We start from the raw sequence: 15231 nt of genomic DNA on the forward strand, positions 1-15231 counted from the left end.
AGTGAGTATCAAGTGTCTGAGGTGAGATTTGAACTCAGGTCCTCCTGATTCCTGCACTGGTGCTTTATCCACTGCACCACCTAGCTGCCCACCCAATATAAATAGGAGGATACTACAAGAGCACCTGGCTGCTCCTAATGAATTCAAATCACTTGGCCCAGGTGAGCTACATCAGAAATTAAGGAGTGATGGAGGTGATTGTTGGACCACTGTCAGTGATCTTTCACAGATCAAGAAAAAATGGGAGAGGTAGAGCAGAACAAGAAAAGATCAGAAGTTGTCCTGCTTTCCATAAAAAGAAAGAAAATGAAAACAGAAAGATATAGTTAGGTAAGTGAGCTTGGTTTTAATTTCCGGCAACTTTCTAGAACACATTATTAGAGGAATGGTTAGAGAATATTTAAAAAGTTAGTCAATGATCACAAAGAATGATAATGACTTCATTAAGAATAGGTTATTCCAAAATAAACTTATCTTCTTCATTGGTAGTATTAAGACAGATAGATAAGAGAAATGCTATCAGTGTAGTTTACCTGGATTTTTAGCTGTCCTCTCTGACAGAGACTATTAAAAAAGATTTTGGTATCTTTAAGAGCCAAAAGGAAAGTTTCAGAAAAGATAGTTTTCACTGGAAGTTTGGAAGGAGATTTGTAATTGCCCTTCTATGAGGTCCTTCTCTCTGAAGGCTCAGGAAGAGTATAGCCTTAATTTTGAGCTATAAAGAATCTATGTAGCAGGTAAGGAAAAACTTCCTTGTTAAAGCTATTTTCATTCTTATTTTGTAAAGAAACATTTTAAAGAGAATCACATGAAGAATCTGTGAGGATCTGATAGATTATAGTGCAGTTCTGAAAAGGCTCTTACCTGTGAGTCTTGATGAGGCGAGTAAAAAAAAGCACTCCTAGAATATTGAATTTAACTCTTTTCTTGAGAAATATGAAGAAGATTCCTTTATTTATTTATTTTGAGTTTTCAACATTCATTTCCACAAAATTTTGAGTTCCAAATTTTCTCCCCATCTCTCCCTTCCCCTTACCCCAAAATGCCTTGCATTCTGATTGCCCCTTCCACCGATGTGCCCTTTCTTCTAACACCCCTCCCTTCCCTTGTGCTGATCTTCTCTCTTGTCCTGTAGGGCAAAAAACTTGAGAAACTTTAATCAGTATCTTGAATGAACTGGGTGATGTAATTGTGTTTCCAAATATGAAGTAGTCCTTTGCTGTTACAGTATGGATCTGAGGTGACTCTGGCTATGGCCTTTTCACTGTCAAAATATTATGAGTACTTATCCATAACTTTGTCTTATTATTTATTTTATTATTAATAAAATGTTTATTAACTTCACTATTTATCAACTCTCTAATATAAAGAAATATTTGAGTATTTTATTTAGAAAGGAGTTTTCCCTAATTTATTCAATGACAATATTTCATGAGCTTAGGTGGGTTTTGAATCAACTGATTTAATAATGAGAAAGTGGTTGAAATTTTAATTAAATAATAAGAAAATAGCCAGATACACCCTTGGCTACTTTAGAATATGGGATGATAATTAAATGTGGGAACAAATCCAATGGCAGGCTAAGGGATGAATGGCAAATAAGTGTGGTTTATTCTAAAATTCCTGCTATGCATATTTTGCCCAGATTTTAGCAAATATTTTTGATAGTTTCTTATGCTATTATCATAGAAAAGTTGGAGAGATGTGGGTTAGATAATAGAATAGTTAAGTAGATATCTAAGTGGTTGAAGGGCTGGCTTAAAGAGCAGCCTTTAATGTTTTAATATCAACACCTGGGAGGTCTCTAGTAGTGTGCCCCAGGAATCTGTGCCTGGTTCTGTGTTTAACGTTTTTATCAATTACTCAGATAACAGTATAAATGGCATACTTACCAAACTTGTACATGGCACAAAAGCTGGACAGGATAGTTAAAATACTAAAGTGACAGACTCAGGATCCAAAAAGATTTTGGCAGCCTACAAGTCTGGGTTGAATAAAATGAAGTAAAAATTAAGAGAGAAAAATGCGAAGTTTTATTCTTGAGTTAAAAAACAACAACAAGGGAGAGAATATGAACTCAACGTTTAAAAATGAGATATCCAGGTAATGGGGTACAGAAATCATCTTGCCCTATAGGAAAATAGAAGGGAAGGAGATAAGAGAAGGGGTGGGAAGATGATAGAAAGGAGGGCAGAATGGGGGAAGGGGTAATCAGAATGTACACAGTCTTGGGGTGGGGTGAGGGGAGAGATGGGGAGAAAATTTGGAACTCAAAATCTTGTGAAAGTGAATGTAGGAAACTAAAAATAAATTAATAAAATGTTAAAAAAAAACTTCATAAATGAAAGCTTAGGAAAATGCAGCTAAGTAGTTTAACTGAATAGAATCTGAGAATTTTAGCAGATCACAAGCTCAGTATAAATCAACAATATGATGGAGCTCTCAAGAAAGCTAATGGAGTATGTAAAAAGTTAGGGTATTCAGTGATAGGGCAGACTTAGTCCTGCTGTGTGCATTTATATTCTGCTATGTCCAATGCATCAATTCAGTTTAACTTAAAAAGACTTGATTAAGTGCCTCCCATTTTCAAGGCTAGATTGTAGGCTTCTTGAGGGAGCAAACTGAGTCTTGTTTTGTCCCTATGTCCCAGGAGTAGCATACTGGATGGCTCACAGTAAGCACATAACAAAAATCATGGTTGGATACCTTTGGATGTGATTTTTTAAAGACATACATTAGTGGGAATCCACTAACCCTGAGTATAATTCCAAAGTAGCCACACATTAATCAAATCAGTCTTTTTTGTCATAGTCTGCGTTTCCTAGATATTTTGAGGTGTAAATGAATACCAAGGTATTTAGAAGGGTGAAAACAGTTATAAGTGCAGAAAAACAAATTGAGCTTTATGAGGTGGAATGGGAGAAGGGAGAGTTTCAGGAAATGATCATGACCCTGACCTTCATATGTTATTGGCAGACTAGTGGCATGGAAGCTTTTGGTTTGGAATTTTCCCCTCCTTGGAACAAAGCAAAGCATGATGGAGAGGGAATTCCCCAGTCTTGGGAGGAGACCTGACCTGGGAACTTTCTCTCCAATTCCTGGATCAATCCTAAAACAGACAATGAATTCAAGCCAGTGAAGGGAGGAAGTGTGAGGGTTACAGTGTCAAAAGGTTTCCTAGAAGGGTGAGTTTTAGAACCTTTAAGTAGAAAGTAAAAGTTTTAAATGGCTTCCAAGTTGCTGGGGTGTCAGGGGCCAATGATTTGTGAGCTCTGTCCTCTGTCATGGCTCAACCTTTGGCCATTCCTGACTTGGCTTAATTGGCATAGACCAAAGCCTACATTACATGTTTTGAGGCACACCAAGAGGCCCACCTGCCCCAAATTATCTCCCCCATGGGCCTACTTTAGTTCTTGTAGCACTATGGCATTCTCAGGGTCATGCATTTTGTCTTCACAAGGTCTATGTTAGCCCTAAATTTAAATGTGTTAACTTCAAAATAAAATAAAACACACACACAGGGGATCTGTCATTGGGTCATTAACAGTCATTAACACGTTAATTTATATCAGTTTATCAGATTAGTTTGTGGGCTACTGCAGAAAACAGGGCCCTGAAGAAACTGGACAGAAGGAGGAGGGGAATTTTAACATGATGAAGCAACCACTGTGAGAAATGGATTACTTAAACTGGAACAAACTTCTTGCAGTGGAATGAAAACTGACATTAGATTCAGAAGGCCCAGGTTTCAAGTACTAGCCCTGCTACTTCCATCTATGTGGCCTTGGGTACAAGTCTCTCATCCTCTCTCGATCCCAGTAGATCTATAAAAAGAGTAGGTTGGTTTAGGTGACCTTCTAATGTTCTTTCTAACTATGATTTTTTGGTCCTAAAAACTGTCTATGGAGAAGAGGTCTGAGTTGACCCAGTTTTAGAGGACTCTGCAGCCAACATTCTTGGAGGTCAGTTAATGTGGAAAGCTAAAGTGGCCCTAGCTATTTTATCATCCTTGCTCATTGTCTGCCTAGTGTTCAATTCCTTTGAAGTGAGACCTGTGCCCCAAAATTTAACATGAAAATACCATTATGTGGCTGGAAAGGAGAAAGAATAGACATTTTAGACTTCTTCTACCACCCTTCCTGGACAGGGTGATGATTCCTACCATAAGAAGAAGCAGGAGGTGAGGGGCTAATAGAGAAGCTTGGCCACTGTGGTCTCCTCAGAGAGAAGGGTAAGGGCTGGAATTATATCTATCTATACTCTTAAATATTAGTCTAGGGGATGTCATCTTCAGTTTCAATCTAACATCTCATTGTTATTTCATTATTGTGGGAAGCAGGATTCTAAGCTTTATATCTAAGGCTTGACCCTTCTGCTACTGACTATCAATTCCACAAAGAACATCCATGCAGCAGTTAACCAAGAAATCCATTCATCTAGGTTGGAAGCAAAAAAAAAAAAAAGAAAAAAAAAGAAATCAAATTATACATATGAAAATGTGTATCAGGCACTACAGAGTGAAGGAGCTCTCCCAGTAGGATCAAGGTAGCTCACTGAGAGAGAGAGAGAGACTCACACACAGAAAAAGAGACACAGAGAGAGAGTGAGTCCTCATCTAAGAGGAAGTTCTCTAAAGTCTTTATTGGGGGTATGGGGATATGATAGAGGCTGCCAGCTCTTTGCATGTCAGCTTTTTCCCAGAGTGTTTTCCTTCAGCAACCTGAAGTGAGGTTGGCATCTTCCATCTTCTCTTGCAAAGTTAGAAACTTTGAGTCCAAAGCAAAAGTCCAAAGAGAGTCATGGACTTGAAGGCTTGCCATTCCTCTCTCTCTCCTGCTCATGCCAACTATGCCCCCCTCTAATGTAGACACAGGACATTGATCTCCACCAATAAGCAGAGAGTCCCATAGCAATGAGTTTGCGCACGGGGCTTATATCTTGATTCTCTTTTTGAGGAATCTGGGGAAACTTTTATGCAGCTTTCCACACCAGGCTTAGAGATCAATATTCTGTAAGAAAATCCTGTGTCAGTTTATGCTGAATATATGGACATGTGACCTTTCAGAGGTAGGTTGAATTCATAGGATTACAGAGACCTTGAGGATTACCTACTTCCCTTCCCTTAATTTGTAGCAAAGGAAACTGAGGCCCAGAAAAGTTAAGTGATTTGCCCCAGATTTTATGGCTGACCAAGAAGTAATCTAAAAGCAGAATAAAATCTGAGGGTTCCTATCAGAAGGGCAATATGCCTTGGCTTTCTGTTGTCACTTTTCTGGCAGTTTGCACACATCTTTCTGCCTTTCTTCATGATCCACTTTTGAGTCACTGAAAGGAGGATTAATATGAATGCGTCAGTATTGTCATAGAGATAATGTATTATCACAGTTATCTGACTGCTGCCAAATGACATCTATCAGTAAAATATCTGAAGTTAGAATGATTGCTAAGTAGGAGTTAAGGTCCTGTCGTTCTTTCCCCTGATTTTTATCCCCTCCCTCCTTCCCTCAATACCAAATATACTAGGAATACTTTGAGGAAATGAAAATGATTTGACTTCACCTTTCATAAAATGATCCAGAGGGTTGTCTTCATCCAAATACAATGCAGCATCATAGAATCTGAGGGCTGGCCAGCTATCCAGTCCGAATCGTACAGAAACAAGAATCCCTGTATCTGTGTGCATACACACATCTACGTATCCTCTTGAAATACAGTAAGCAGAAAGTGACATGAAAGAGATTAAAACTCCATGTTTTAAAGTAAGTCATCTTAAAGTAAATTTGTAAGTCTGCCTGGTGGGCATTTCAAAATTCCAAAGATAAGCTATTCTCAGCTGCAATCAGTTATCACTATTTAGACATCTTTTCTTACTCAAACTCAGCTTTCCAAGAAGTTAGTTCAGATGATTTTGAACAGTAGCAGTTCATCAAGGCAGGGGTACCCTCACCTCCCACCTCTCTTGTCTCCCTTCCCTGAGCATAATGACTTTCTTAGACTTGCCCTGAAAAAGTACATTTTTCCAAAGCCTCCAGAGAAATGAGGGGCAGCAAATCCTCAAGAGCGATCATTTTAGTCTTTTACATTTTTTTCCCTCTCTTATTGGCCAATGATGACTTCTGGTTTCTAACAACAGAAAAAAACAGCTTTTCAAACATCAAATAGCTCTTGCAAAATGACATTTTGTTAGATTCAATGTACACAAACCAGAACCATATGGACAGCGTTTTCCATCAAACATTCGGAAGCTGATGCATTGAGTGAAAGAAACTTCTGAAAGCATATTTTCTCTTTTTGTTTTTGTTTCTTTCAAAACCAGAATGCTGCCAATATGAGATAACTATTCAGAGTTTTTGGGTGCTCTTTCTTAATGATTAGCTCTGTCCTTAATCTCTCTTTTTATAGCTAGAGAGATAAAGCATTTAGTAAGTGCTTACTGTGTCCCTGGAGGATGTCATTTCTGCAGTTTAACTGAAACCAGACTTGAAGCTCCTGAGAGTAAAACTTAAGTTTGCTTTCACCCAATTTCAGTTGCACAAATAAAAGGGAATGACTTTGCAGACAACTCTAGTTCTTCCATGGTAATGGAGCAACAATGGTCACTGGAAGCTACAGATCATTATTCCAATCCAGTCTTGAGTCCATCCATTTCAATCAAGTCTTTTGACTAGAATGACTAGCAAGGAGCAAAATTGACTGATTGGTTTTTTTTCTCCTCTTCTCCCTCCTGCCTATGCACTCTCTGACAGAGGCACCAAAAACAGTGAAATGGCCCAAAGGCAGACAGCAGGAGGGAGGAAAGAAGAAAGGAAAACAAACAGGGTAATCAAACCCTGAGCAATGGTGTGTTGGCTGTTTTCTATTATTCTGGCCAGCTGAGCTTTATCAAATGCATTTAGAATGGTCCTTCACGTTGGGTTTACTTCCCTCTCTATGACTAACCAACCTCTTTTTATGTGTGTGTATGAGGTTTGTGAACTCAGTTGGGCTTAGGACATACAGCACTTGAATGAGATCCAGTTATGCAGCCAAATTCTCATGACTTTCAGGCGCAGTGTTTCCATGCTCTTTCTTCTGAAAACAAGCATTTAAATCGTGCATGAAACCTTGTCAATTAGGAACACAAATAAAAGTAACCAACCAATGAGTGGAAACACAAAAGCACTTCATCAATCTTGGGTGTTTACATACTGCTCTAAGTATGGGGATTTTTTTGATCATGCATTTGGGTATTTGGGATAGCCACTTTAAAAAGCACGGCCTGCTGTGTATGAAAATATGATCTCTTGAGTTCTGTTTGATCTATCCTTACTATCAGTGAACTTTAGCATTTTTATGGAACGAACAAAATGGAGAGGTGGCCCATTCATTGATATGAAATCAGTCTATTGGGAACCATATACATGGAAGGGAGGGAATCTGTGCAATCACCATTGTGAAAAAGAATGCCCTTCGGACACCTCCTTTATGTTGTTGAAAAAAAAAGAATGAATACCCAAGAGGAAGAAATAAATCAACTTCAAAGAGGCACTATCTTGATCAAAAGGCAAATACATTTCGACCTTTTATGAAGCGCAGACTCTTTGTAAATCATACATCACCAAAGGGCACAGGTGCGATATAGAAATGCTACAGGGTTACTGTAAAATAAATCTATTACTGATGCAATCAATTTGAATTGAATCTAATGAAATCAAATTGAATAGAATAAAAGTAGAATGGAATGGAATATTAAAGCTGGAAGAGAACTTAGATATCATCTAATTAATCTCCTTATTTTACAAAAATAAATTTAGGCCCAGAGAAAATTAGTGGTTCAAATCACTCAGCTTATTGATGTCATAAGTAACTCTAGGAACCATATCTCCTAACTTCCCAGAAGAACAGAAAGTAGGCAGGGTTGTCTATTTTGTTGTCTATTTCTATATCCTTCCTCTAAACACCTTTGTAAAGGGAACATGTAACCTGGTGAAATCTACTAGTGATAATTTCCATAAGAAAATTGGTATAATTGTGAATATTAATGAATATTTAGTGTCTCTAAAGTGCTATAAAGTGTGTGGAGCATTTGAGAGATATGATTCCAGCCTTTGGACATACAGGATCCTCTGAATTGGTTCTTATTTGAATGTATTTCATACTTAATAGTTTTCACATTGAAAACAGAATCATATAGCAGATAGAGAGCTGACTTTATGCCAGGAAGACATGTGTTCAAGTCCCATTTCTAACATATTGGATGTATGACCCTGGGCACAGCACTTAACCTCTCTGTATTCTAGGCAATTCTCTAAATCTTTATATTGTAGAGAAAGTACTGACATGCCTTAACAGACAGAGTTTATTCTTTTAGGAGTTCCCTATCCCAGTGAGACCATAGATCAGTTTCCATTTCTATGTGCCATCACTTTAGACTCATTAGCTATAGATCTGGATAAATTCATTCCTCTCAACTCTTGGCTCCTAGAAAAGAAAGATTCTTCACTTCCTTCACTATTACCCCTTCAAAGCTATCCTTTAATGGCTTCAGATTTCTGCTTCATTTAACTTCCTTCTCTAGTTCTTGATACTCTGGTCCTTAGATGGTTTCTTGCCATCCTCCTATATCCTCTTATCCTTCATCTTATGTCCTTCATCCTGTCCTCTCTATCCAATTGGGAATCTAAAGACCATTTTGCTCTTGATAGTTATATTGCATTCTTTTCCAAGTGCCCCTGATTGACATTTTGTTCTATAGCCATGGGACCACATGTCCAGGCCAACTTGTAGTTCCCTCCCTAGGTCTGGCTTTCCCTACACAGTTTCCAGAATAAGATTCTCCAAGACTATAGAACTCTCTGATTTTTAACCTTGTGCTCCCTAGTGACCCACCCCTCCCTCTCTAATCATTGGCTGAGTTTACAAGCCAGGCTGTCTCTTGAGGCAGTGGATATTGGAATAACTGCCCTTCCTCTCTGCCTTCTGGCTTCAACTATATTTCTTTTACCATGTTGGATTGGTTCATGGTTCATGTCTCTCTCCCATTCCAGAAGAGCAGTTTCTTGGGTTCCAAAGTACAATCAGAAAACATTCTTAGCAGACAATAAACATAAACAGAACACCCTCTCCATCTCTCCAAATCCATAGGATTAGCACTGACACCAAACATTTTCATAAAATTTTACTTAAAGAAGAAACTCAAATAGGAATAGTAATGACTGTAGTGAAGGAACACTAAATTTATTACATGTGGTCAAAATACTTCAAGGAAATAAAACTCTTTGGTTTGCCAATTCTAATGGTGAAAAACTTTAATGTAAAAAGCAGCCATATGCAATGCAATTGGAAATCACAGTGCCCTGCAGCCTCAGTCATTTTTAATCCTTCAAACTATACAAGCATGCAAGAAATATTATCTCACATTTATAATTGTTCTTAGTCTAAGGCAAGAATGTTCAGGTGTAAACATTTAGTGGATGAAAGTTGCAAAGAGCCAAATTTAGCCTTTATGTAAAAAATAAAAGAGTCAACATTAGACTTATCCAAGGTGGAATATGTTTACTCAGTAGGGAGTGGGTTCTTTTTCTCTTGATGTCTTTAATCAAAGACTACATGTCTAGTTGTTGAATATGATGAAGGAATTTTCATTTAGATATGATTTGGACACTAGATTAGGGTTTCATACCTTTTTTATGAGTCATGGACCCCAGTATTGGGTGAAACCTATGGCCCACTTCTCAAAATAATGTTTCTAAATGGAAAAATAAAATACATAGGATAATCAAGGGAAACAATTATGTTTAAATTTATCTATCTATCTATCCATCTGTCTGTCTATCTATCTATCTATCTATCTATCTATCTATCTATCCATTTATCTATCTTTCTATAGACTTATCTATATAGATTGAAGAAGGAAATAGCAAACTACCTGTAACACAAGAGTTCAGCTTCAGGCAGGTTCACATTGGATTAAGTCAAACTAAAGAAAGACAGTGGAGCAATAGACAGGGGATTCATACCAGTTTATTACTACAAGAGGTGACCAGCAAGGAGGAGTAAGAAAAAGACATCCATACCCCTTAGCTAGTGTCCTCTTGATTTATAAGGTAACAAACAGAGAAGGCATTTTGCCAAGGAATAGTTTCATAAGTTCATATTAACTTTAGCAATATCATGTTGCTTCAGCATAGCACACATGCAGTACATGTTTATGACTTTAAACACAAATGTTTATATTTTGCAAGGTTATATAATGATGTGCAAGTGTAGTAAAACTGTTTTTTAGGCCAGGAGACTGAGAATTCTTATCTAAAAAAGAATAACAAAAATCCACCTTATATGCACTAAAATCCAAATTACATATACCACTCCAGAATCTTTGCCAAGAAAACACCAAGGACCGTATTGATGTCCATGGGGTCATGAAAAATTGGATATAACTGAATGACTGCACAACAAAATCTATATAGTGGTAGATATTCAAGTTTATAGACCCCAAATTAAGATCCTGTAGATTCAACACAGGTAAGTAGCCTCTCAGCTCCCTTCCAGATAAAAGGTTTTTATGTTTATATACCCACTAAGACCTCTTTTTTCTAGGCTTAATATCCCCAGTTCTTTTAGTTATTACTCTTGTAGAGGATCTGACCAGCAGCTGAAGCTTTCTCTTACTACTTTTATTGCATATACCTTTGGAACGTATGGGCATCACCACTAAGAGTTCATTGAAATGATGTGACTCCTCAGTGTGACTTGGGTAATAATCTGGATCTAAATATTTGTTCACCCATCTGTAGTTGGCCCCCATGAACTGCAAATGGATCAACAAGGTCCCTTGCCCTCTCATAGGCCAATACAAAGGTTGACTCAAATCCACAATAGCCTTAGTCAATCAATTCATTTCCAATTGTGAGACTTAGTCACTCAACCTCATTGATCTATGAATTATATCTCCCATTCCTGTGCTATTATACAAACTTTCCCATATGCCTGGACTCTCACTTTTCACTTCTGCCTCTTGTAAATCCTAGCTTCTTTCACAGATATACTCAAGTGGCACCAGCTTGCTAAATAAAGCCCTTCTGCTTCTATCTAGTTTTTAGTTCACTCCCTTCTACCTAAAAATGCCCCTTTTTATTTATTTTGAATATGTAATTCTGCAACAGTAACAACATGAAGGTGAAAGAGACTGAATCCTCCAACACTCATACTGTGGAACTGAGAGTTCCTGAGATTGTTTTTATGAAGACTTCTGAGAGAAAGACACTAGAAGAGAAGCAAGCTACATCTAAAAGAGATTAGAGTTTGTCTTCCCTCTTGGAGCCAAGAAGACTTTTTTCTAAGTTGAGCCCTTAGCTGGCTTTTGAATTTGTGTTCTTCTTTCCTTCTCAAAAAATACTCTAAAAGGTGATGTATCTGCTACTGCTGAAGTGACATGGGGATTACAGTTAGTGATGAAGCTAATATAGAGCTAAGAGACTGTGACCAGTGAGTGTAGAGCTGGTTGGACTAGATTTGGTGAGATTATCTCAATTGTCTCTGAGAGTCAATATCCTTCAGAGACTGTGACTTTACTTTGGAAAAGGAGGAAATTGCCCTACCTTTTCTCCATGAGGAGGACTTTTGAGAAAAAAAGTTATATATTGTAGTTGGCCATACCTTGTGAAGTTTACCTCCACTTGCCCCTCCCCACCCCTAGAGACTGGGAGGAAGAGGTAGTATAAGGAAAAAAACAGTGGGCATATACAATGTTTATTATGAAGCCCTGAGGCATGGGGAAGAGATTGGAGAATAATGGTTTCTTGTTCTTTTCCAACTTCAAACCCACCCCTATCTCAATCAAAAATGTTTAGTATAATTTCAGGTATTCCTTAGCCTTCTTGAAATTGATTCACAAAGCAATAGTCAAAATTGAGAGATTAATAACCTGATGCAAATAAATTTTCCTAGACTAATAGAAGAAAAGTTCTTTGGAAATAGAAGTAAAGTAGCTCACTATTTTGGGCTAAGGGGGAAAAGGAGACCATGTGATTTCCTTTCTTGAATGATTTAGATATAGATACATATTGGTATTATACATACATATACAAACACATATACATATATTGTGTATATATACACATATGTGTGTGTGTGAGTGGGTGTGTGTGTGTGTGTATAAACACATAGAAACTTTTAAAATGTTACCCAGGGTGCATAAATATGAATTTTACTTAGTATTTGCTTCCTAAACACTGTATCACAAAGATGAAAGACAAATGTTTCCCTGTCTCCCAGGTCAGTTGAGTTTGAACAATGTTGTCTTCCTTTGGTTCCAAAGTTTCTATTTCCACTTATTTCATATTCTGATCACTCACATCCTCCCCCCATGAAGACATTTCAGAAGCTTCTTCCATTCTAGGGCCAGTTTCTCCCTATGTTCTAGTTCTCTTTCTGGTGATTAGATCATGTTTCTCATTTTAACCATATAACTTGATTATTTCCAGTTAATGAAGCATCCCCCTTGTGAGCCACTGTCCACCTATATCACTTTACTTCTCTGGTCACTTCGTAGGTGAGTCAATAATAAACAGCAAGCATGTATTAAGCATGTACTATATGCCAACTACTGTGCTAAGTATTAGAGATATAAAAACAAACAACAGCAAAAATAGACCCTGCTCTCATACATTCTTAGTGGAGTGTATATTCAAGTTATATACAGAGTATATGAAGTTAATATTTGAGGAAAGGCATTAGCAGCTGCAGTGGGGGTTGGAGAGAAAACCAAGAACGGCTTCCAGCAAAAGTTGGAATTCCAGCTGATTCCTAAAGGAAGGCAAGGTATCTAAGAGATGGAAGTGAGGGGGCCAAGTATTCCAGGCACTGGGGATAGCCAGAACAGAAAGAGGAAGCACAGTGCTGTATTCAAAGAACTCCATATGGGCCAATGTTTCTGGTTCACAGAGATCATGGAGAAGCATACGCAGTAAAAATGTTGAAAAGGTAGAAAGGCATTAGGTTATGAAGAGCTTTAAATATCAAATAGAGTGATGCATATTTCTTCTTGGAGGTAATAGAAAGATATTGGAGCCTTGGGGAGTGACATGGTCAGATCTGGGCTTTAGTAAAACTTACTGAGGCAGCTGAGTAGAGGATGGGTTGGAGTGGGGAGAGATGGGTCAGGGAAACCAATTCAGTGAAAGTTAGAGGGAGACTTGATTTTGGAATCTTCTCTCATGACAAGGTAGAAAGGACTTCAATTTCTTCATTGCTCAATGGTCTCTTTGTTAAAATAAGATGAAATGACTTGGAATTTCATAATAATGCAAGAACTTATTAAAAAAAAAAACCCAATGGCGGTTTTCTAAGGCAAAATGCCTTCCACACTCAGAGAAAGAAATATGGAAGTCATTCGTAGAATGTAGCAGATCATGTTTGTGTGTGTGTGTGTGTGTGTGTTTTTGTGTATCATGTTTTGATTTGTTATATGATTTTTTCATTTATTTTAGTTCTACTACATAGCATGACTATAGTGAAAATGTACTCAATAGGAAAGTATATATAGAACCTATACAGAATTGTATGCTGTTGTGGGGAGGGAGGGGGGTAGTGGGGGGTAGGCGCGGGGGGGGGGATAAAATCTTAATTTTATGGCAGTGATTGTAAAACATTAAAAAATAATAATAATAAAATAAAATTTAAAAAAATAAAATAAGATGAAACTATCCAACAGAAAATTTTTTTAAAGAACTTAATTTGAAGTTAATTTTTAAACATGTTAGCCTCCTTCAAAAGGCATGAAAATAATTTTGATAGGATGTCATACATTTAACGTTCTTAAATACTTAAAACAATGAAATAATATGACACAGAGAAAGAGAAATTTATGAGAGAACAATGAGGTACAAGGCATATATTCTAATCTTGGATTTACGTGACTTAGGGAAGTCATTTAAGGCCACCAATACTCAGTTTCCTTTTCTAGAAAATGGGTTGCTTCATAGATTAATTTCTTTATCACTGGAAGTCTTCAAGCAGCGCCTAGATAACCATTTGTGGGAGAAGAAGGGCTTCACAGGTCAGACTATAGTTTTAGAGATGGAATGGATCTTAGAGAGCACAAAATCCAACCCCCTACTTTACAGATGAAGAAACTGAGACTGAGAGAGTCTAAGGGACATGCTCAGAGTCATATAGGTAGTAAAGGTCTAAGAGAGGATTAAGACTCTCTGACTCCAAATTCTTTTATTTTTTTATTTAACTTTTAACATTTATTTTCACAAAATTTTGGGTTACAAATTTTCTCCCCTTTTATCCCCTCCCCCCCCCCAAACCCAAGCATTCTAGTTGCCCCTGTGACCAATCTGCTCTCTCCTCTATCCTCCCTCCCTGCCCTTGTCTCCGTCTTCTCTTTTGTTCTGTAGGGCCAGATAGCTTTCTTAACCCCTTAACCTGTATTTCTTATTTCCCAGTGGTAAGAACATTACATTTGATCCTAACACTTTGAGTTCCAACTTCTTTAGCTCCCTCCCTCTCCACCCCTTCCCCTTGGAAGACAAGCAATTCAATATAGGCCAAATCTGTGTAGTTTTGCAAATGATTTCCATACTAGTTGTGTTGTATGGGACTAACTATATTTCCCTCCATCCTATCCTGTCCCCCATTACTTCTATTCTCTTAAGATCCTTTCCCTCCCCATGAGTATCGACCTCGTATTGCATTCTCCTCCCCATGCCCTCCCCTCCATCCTCCCCCCCACCCTGCTTGTGCCCCTGTCCCCCACTCTCCTGTATTATGAGATAGGTTTTCCTATCAAAATGAGTGTGCATTTTATTCTTTCCTTTCGTGGAATGTGATGAGAGTAGACCTCACGTTTTTCTCTTGCCTCCCTTCTTTATCCCTCCATTAATAAGTCTTTTGCTTGTCTCTTTTATGAGAGATAGTTTGCCCCATTCAACTTCTCCCTTTCTCCTCCCAATATTTCTCTCTCACTGCTTGATTTCATTTTTTTTTTAAGATATGATCCCATCCTCTTCAAATCACTCTGTGCACTCTGTCTCTATGTATATGTGCGTGTGTGCATGTGTGTGTATGTACTCCCACCCAGTACCCAGATACTGAAATGTTTCAAGAGTTACAAATATTGTCTTTCCATGTAGGAATGTAAACAGTTCAACTTTAGTAAGTCCCTTATGACTTCTCTTTGCTGTTCACCTTTTCATGGTTCTCTTCATTCTTGTGTTAGAAAGTCGAATTTTCTTTCCAGCTCTG

The 15231-nt window shown here is 37.8% G+C and overlaps 1 protein-coding gene and 1 long non-coding RNA gene across 3 annotated transcripts in view; one reads left to right on the top strand and one right to left on the bottom strand.

Moving 5' to 3' along the window:
• Window positions 1-15231, top strand: part of ANGPT1 (angiopoietin 1) — a 328297-nt gene that overhangs the window by 98069 nt on the left and 214997 nt on the right. The window lies entirely within an intron of this gene.
• The window catches only part of LOC140500613 (uncharacterized), a 38569-nt gene continuing 27954 nt past the window's right edge, over window positions 4617-15231 (bottom strand). Inside the window, exons 3-4 of the long non-coding RNA XR_011965801.1 lie at window positions 5560-5702; window positions 4617-5325 (exon numbers count right to left, since the gene is read on the bottom strand). This is a non-coding gene — a long non-coding RNA (uncharacterized lncRNA). The remainder of the gene's footprint in view (window positions 5326-5559; window positions 5703-15231) is intronic.

This window comes from Notamacropus eugenii, chromosome 4 (genome assembly GCF_028372415.1).
Source record: "Notamacropus eugenii isolate mMacEug1 chromosome 4, mMacEug1.pri_v2, whole genome shotgun sequence".
NCBI lineage: Eukaryota > Metazoa > Chordata > Mammalia > Diprotodontia > Macropodidae > Notamacropus > Notamacropus eugenii.